The 6,536-nt window shown below is 60.6% G+C and overlaps 1 pseudogene; it reads right to left on the bottom strand.

The window, feature by feature from the left end:
• Positions 1-748: 748 nt before the first annotated feature.
• LOC111742287 lies at positions 749-867 on the bottom strand (annotated as a pseudogene).
• Between the last annotated feature and the right edge of the window lie 5,669 nt (positions 868-6,536).

The following is a 6,536-nucleotide window of genomic DNA, read 5'->3' as shown; positions in this document are numbered from 1 at the left end:
CAAGTCAGGGCAGAGGCGGCTTATCCGGAGCTTGCTTGGGCACGGCGTTGGCCACCGTCCCTTGCGTTTGGCAGAGATTCGGTGGCGGGCAGGTGGGAGAGGGTCACGGTGACCCCCGGGCTGCAGACGGAGGCTGTGGGCCGGGGACCGAGGGGGCTGCCTAGGAGCGGGCGTCCCCTTCCATCACTCAGGGCCATGTTTGGCTGTCCTCGGTTGATCCTGAATTGAAAGTGATGGGCCAACAGACACTGAGCAAGTCCTGACCGCCTGTGCCTACGGCAGCAGAGGCTGTGGGTCGGAGCTCCGGGTCCCGCATAGCCTGGCCAGGCCACACACTGTGCAGTCACATTCCGTGTCCCCAGCAGCACACTCTGTCATGGCCGGACCCGCTGGCCTCTCAAGTCTGAATCTGCTTAGAGGGGCCGGGTGCTCCCACTCGAAGGGTCTCTGATGGGCAGCTGCAGGGGTGTCCTGGGTGCCACTGGGGGGAGGGTGACAGAAGGCCTGTGGGGGGTTCGGGTCCCCTGCAACCCCCACAGCAGCTCTGTGTCTGTGTTTCACTCATTGTTATCTACAGGTCCTCGTAATTTAGAAAACAGAGTATAAAATCACTGAATCTAAAACACCTGGGTGTTAAAAATCAAGCGGTTTCTTTTTTTTTTTTTTTTTTTAGGCGAGGCGACCCTTGGTTGACCTCACAGGTTGCAAGGACCTTGTCAGCTTATGATCTCTTATTTTTCATTTTTCACGCCTACAGCACCTGGTCTTCCTAGGTGGTCTCCCATCCAAGTACTCACCAGGCCCGACCCTGCTCAGCTTCCGAGATCAGACGGGATCGGGCGTGTTCAGGGTGGCGCGGCCATAGTCAAACGGTCTATTTCAAAGGGTGAGTGGACTTAGCGGCCCCACCTCGGGGAGACTCCGCTCGTGAAATCTTTAAGTGGAGCCTTGTTGAAAAAAGCAGCCGTGACCAGGAAACGGGCCGCTTCCTGGGCTGGGTGGGGATACGGGGCCGGCAGCGTCCCAGGTCCCGCTCCTGCTCGCTCTGGCCTTCGCTAGTCCCGGTGTCGCCGCTGCAGAATCTCCTTAATGCCCAAGAGCGGCCATGGGTGTCGGCCACGCCTGCCTAACGGGCTGTGAAACGAGCGGGGTGATTTGTCTCTGGCCGCCGAGCCTCTGGTTAAGTAATGGCCAGGACGGCGGAAGGAAGGCCATGTGTCTTGTCACCAGACAAGGGCTGGAGGCGCTGGCTTCCCTCACCGCAATTGATTAAAAGGTAAAAATATTTATGTGCGCACGACTCGTTTTCCATTATCTAGAATCTCTTTTTTTCCTCAGTAATGGGCTTCTCCATCATCATTTTGAGAGAATGCTAACGTGATGGATCTTTGTTTCTCTAATCACGGTAACTCCTAACCGGAGGCCGGGGCCCTGCTCGCGCCCACTGTGCCCTCACCCCTGACCGGGCGCCTCCTCAGAGGTTGTGTAATAAAGGCCGGCCTCTTCCTCTCCTTCGCTCTCCGTTTCTCTCCCTCCCGCACTCGGGGAGGCCAGCGGTCCTGTCCTGAGCCGCCCCACTGACAGCCCACAGCAGGAGAGCGAGCCTGGAGCGGGCCACAGCCTGTGAGCGGCCGCAGGGCTGAGGACACGGCCAGGCCGCCCAGCCCCTGACCCACACGACGCGTGACAAGCCAAGTGCTGCCGTCGTAAGGTGGCGGGGTCTGGCGAGCTGGGGGCGGCGGTAGGTGAGCAGCGCAGGTCGTCGCCCGCTGGGGAGCATCCTGTGGCTCACGGAGACGCTCGGCTGAGTGGCCGGAGCACCGCGGCGCTGCAGCAGCCGTCCTGTGTCCGGCGTCCACATGGCCTTTTTCCCTGTCCGTCGGCCTGCCTGCACTGTGCCGCAGCCCTCGAAGCTACGTGGGACCCACGTGGGACCAGGGCCGTCCCCAGACTGACCCCTCAGGGCCCAGCAAGGGGGTCGTGGGTCTTTGAAAAAGAGACTCAGGGCTTGTACCCACCCCCAGAGAAGGGCTCGGTCTCTTGGCAGTGAGCACATGCCCGCGGTGGCCCTGCCTGACCGCCCTGGAGCTGTGTCCCCTCCCCAGGGAGGCCTCCAGTCCCGAGTTCACTGCGTGGGGCCTGAGCCCGCTTTCCACACGGTGCTGGCCCCACATGCCCTCACCCAGGGCCCCTTGTCGCCCCGTTGGCCGGGAGGGTCACTAACGCGCTGGCCAGGCCCCACCGCTCCCAGCTCCCTCTCCTGTGGATCCGCCCTCAACGCAGCCACGTGTCTGAACAGAGGCTTAAGTTCTAGAAAGCAGTAGCTTCTCTGCATAACGTTTCACTGAGAAAAGACCGTTTCGCTTTCAGGCGATTTTTTGGAAATTCCATTCACAGGCGTTTAAACATCTCGGTGTGGGGCCGACTGCGTTTTCTGCTGGGTGCTCAGGGGACACCAGCTGCCTCTGTGTCCAAAGGGCCCATCGCTGAAGGGAGGCTGGGGTGACACTGAGAGCTATGGGTGGGGCCTGAGGGGCAGCCAGGTCAGGGAGCTGCTGGCGGCACACGCTGGTGTCACAAACGTGCCTCAGTCACGTGCTCCCCCAGAACGGGGCCTGGGGGAGCCCACGGTCATCTGGGGGCCCTCCCACCCACCCTGGGCATCAGACTGGACTCTGCTCCCCCTAAAGTGCCTCTGGAGGGAGACCTGCCACATTCACACGCAGGCTGGCTGCCTGGAGGAGGGTCACCTCTGTATCTGTCACCCATAGCAGACTGCGGCAAAGCAACGCTTCCCCCCGACAGCCACTGCCCGTCGTGGCAGGAGCGGGGGGAGGGCCGGGGGCAGCTAGGGCATTAGGGATGCTGGGAAATATCCATGGAGGACAGGCCAGGCGACGGGCTGTCATCGCTGCCTGCGGGGGGTCCCCACCCCGGGGGCAGTGCTAGGAACCGGCCCATGGCTTGCAGGGCTGGGTGTGTGTTTCTTCTGCTGTGAAGGTGGATTCTGGGGTCACACTCCCTGCAAAATGCCTTGACGACCCGTCACTGGTAATTTCGCCGAGGGCACCTGGAGTTCACAGACCAGGAGTGACTCAGCTGTCACCTTCTCCTGGTGAGCGGCCTGGCTTCATTCCCTGGGTGTCTGTCTGCAGCGTGGGGCCATCGTACACTGCGCGTGCCACGTCAGGCCGGCGCGGGGGACAAGCGGCTCTCAGCGAGCCTGCAACATCAGCTGGCCACAGCGCACACCTCTCACACCGTTTGCCCTCGGGGCCTGGGGACCTTGCACGCCCCTCTTCCTCACTGGACCATGAGCTCTGGTCACAGATGCAGCTGCCCAGTGTCCTCTGCGTCTCGGCCGAGGGCAGAGCTGGCACCTGGTGGGCACTCTGGGACGTCCACTCACTGAACAAAGCTGAGTGGCCTGGAGGGCTGGTCAAGGCCAGTGTCAGGGCAAGGCCACCGTCGGCCCCAGAGAATGGTTTCCAAGGAGCCCCGATGGCTGTCTGTTGGTGGGTCTGAGGATGTCAGCAGTCACCTGAGAAGGCAGCCGAGGGCTGTCCCCGTCCCCCGTCCCCCGTCCCCCGTCCCCTGTCCCTCGTCCACCGTCCAGGGCCCTCCACTCTGGCTCATGCGTTCTAGGCGAAGATGGATGCTGATGAGCAGCGGGCAGGGCTGGTCCTTTGTGGACCCCCAAGGGGCCTGGCTGGCCGGGGACCGCGTGTGACTAACAGTGAGGTGAGGCAGAGCCCTGCTGTGGAGGGTCACTCACCTCCATGCGGGAGCTCTGGATGGGTGGAGAGGAGCAGGCCGGCTGGGGCCACCCCCGGCCGAGAAGCCCTGTCCCCGTGGCCTGGGGGGGGGCTGTGCACATGCACACATACACTGCCACACGCTTGCACACAGGTCTGTGCATGTGCTCACACGTTCACAGGGATACAGGCACACATGTGCATGCTCACACGTGTCTGCGTGTGCACATGAGCGCACGAGGAAGCTCCCAGCTGCATCCTCACCCCTCAGCTGCCTCTCCGGGGGGCTTGTCCTGGTTCCCTGTGGTCGCCGTAAACGATGTCCAGCTCTGAGCTCTCAGGGGCTGCTCCAGGAGGCATCTTAGCCACAGCTCAGAGCAGAGAAGGTGGGGGGACCTTCCCCCACGGCCCCCATGGGCTGGCTAGGCTCTCATGGCCAGGATTCCCTTCTGGGCCCCTGGGCCTGCACTTCATAGGGACCGGTACCCGTGGCTCTGGGCCCCGCCCTTAAAAGACCCTGGCGTGTGCCTGCCCTGGGTGTCCTCAGTTTACCCACTCGTGCGACAGACGGATGGGTCAGAGGGTTGTCAGGGCCCATTTCGGCTCTGCTGGTGGACAGCTCATCGCCACGCTGTCACGTCCTGGCCGGCTTTTCCTGCTTCCCCGTGGTTCTGTGACAAAGGGGGCATGCTGGTGCTTAAACCGTCCTCACCTCTTACTATTTTTGCAGGAAGCTAAACGCAATTGTTAAAAATAGAAATAATGAGGGAAAGCAGAAGCCTCTGACCTTGAGTCACAAGGACACACAAGGCTCCCAGAGTCCTCTCTGGCCTGTGATGATAAATGATCATCGTGCTGCCTTTGTCCTCGGCTAATTTATCCGTGGCCCACAGAGAGGTTTCTGGCTTTTTTTTTTTTTTTTTGGGAAGCTGGAAAGGTGCTTCAGGCCTGACAGCTCTGCCTGCTCCTTCGGGTGTTCTCAGCCTGACAGTGCTGTGCGGCGCTTGGCCCAGCTGCTCCGGGGACCTCGCGCTGCCTGTGCCCGTCTGCCATGCGTCCCCCTGCCCAGGGTCTCCGGAGTCGTGGGGCACCATCGGCTCCAAACGCCAGAGGCCTTAGGGTGCGGGGTGGCTCTGCGGTGCACGGGCCACATCCCTAGGGACTCAGGAGAGCGCTGTCCCCGCAGGTCACGCCTGGCCTTCCGCCACCTGCAGTGTTGGTGGCCTGAGCCGTGATCAGGGCAGAGCGAGTCCTGGTCCCTGGTGCAGCCTGTCCTGAAGGCCATACCCTCTGTAGGTGACGTGGGGGCTTTTGCAGGATTGGGGGGGTACCCTAGCCCACCCGCAGAGGGGAGGCGCGTGGGCAGGTCCCAGAGCCCAGCCCGGAGCAGAAGGAGCGGCAGGGCGGGCGTGGTGACCCCTAGAGGCTCCCGGTGAATTCCCACCCGCTGTTCCTGCTTCTCCGCTTCTCCGTATTTGTAGTCTGAAAGGACCCCCCAAATCCTCACCCATGCACCCACGAGGGCCAGGCCAGGCTGGGCAGTGAGGGGGAGACAGACCATCACAGGAGGGGCGGTCAAAAGGAGCCGGGGTCCCCCATCCGCTCGGGGTCCCCTGAGGGCCGGAGACAGGGGCTTTCAGACGGGAGCTCGGCCCTGTCCTGTATCTGCCTGTTTCCATGGTAATGTGGAGAATGAGGGCGGACATCCTCCCTGGCAAGGGCTGTCCAGGGACCCTCTGGCCACATCCCCCAGGGCAGAGCCTGGAGCCTGCAGAGGACAGAGGTGGGTGGGGAGCCGAGGAAACCTGAGTGGGCCTCGCTGGGGGTTCGGCCTGGCAACCTGAGGCCCCCAGCTCTGCAGCCGGCTGCCCCCTCAGGGGCGGCTCCACACCCCCGCCCTGTGTGCTTCCTTCAGCAGCATGATTTTTTTTGCTCCAGACCTAGAAATTTGAGGGTTCCGAAAGAGGCGTTTTGCTGTAATTTATTCTCTCACTCGAATCTTGCATTAGCCTGTAAATATCAAATCATATTTGTCTCATATTGTCACGTTTTCATCTCTAATCGCCAAACCTACCAATGACATTCATGCGTAAAATAATGTTTGGTGAATGCCTTTTGATTTTGCAAAAGGCGACCTGCTAAAATTATTCCTCTATGCCCAGCGGAAGACGGAATGTCACCGGCCACTCCCTGTGAGGGCCCCTTGTCAGAGACAGGCAATCTCGCACCATTTGTGGTTTGCCACGACTTTTTAACGGGAATAAGCGCTGAATTTTACAAAGCGGTTTTTCGGCGGCTATTGAATAATCGGCCGGTTCTCTCCTGCATCTGAGAGGTGGACACGGTGTTGTGATCCCAGGGCCTTCTCTGGGGCAGACGTCAAGGCACGGGCATCTCCGTCCGCCTTCTGCTTCGCGGCCACTTCCTAAGGCAGGACGTGTCCGCGCTCGGACTGTCGGATGAAGCTGTCTGCAGAACTGGGCCCCCTTCTGCATCTAGGGATAAATATTCGACCATTTTCAACTTCTCCTAAAATGATTGGTCTAGCTCCATTTTCTAGGACTTCTTGAGTCAATTTTGGTCATTAGAATTTTCCTTTAAAAATACCTATTTCAGCTCGCATCATCAGGTACGATGGCGCTGAGCAGCTGTCCTTCGGGGGGACATTAATGCCCTTCCCGTGGCGAGTTACATGTCCTCTCTCGGTCCTGAAGGCACTCACTTGTCTTCCCTTTTCTCTCCTTAATCAGACTTCACGTGTTCACTCTCCACCGGTCTTTT

Source organism: Pteropus vampyrus, unplaced genomic scaffold (assembly GCF_000151845.1).
Source record: "Pteropus vampyrus isolate Shadow unplaced genomic scaffold, Pvam_2.0 Scaffold90, whole genome shotgun sequence".
NCBI lineage: Eukaryota > Metazoa > Chordata > Mammalia > Chiroptera > Pteropodidae > Pteropus > Pteropus vampyrus.
Note: the sequence above shows the minus strand (reverse complement) of the source record. Positions and strands in the feature narration are given on the sequence as shown.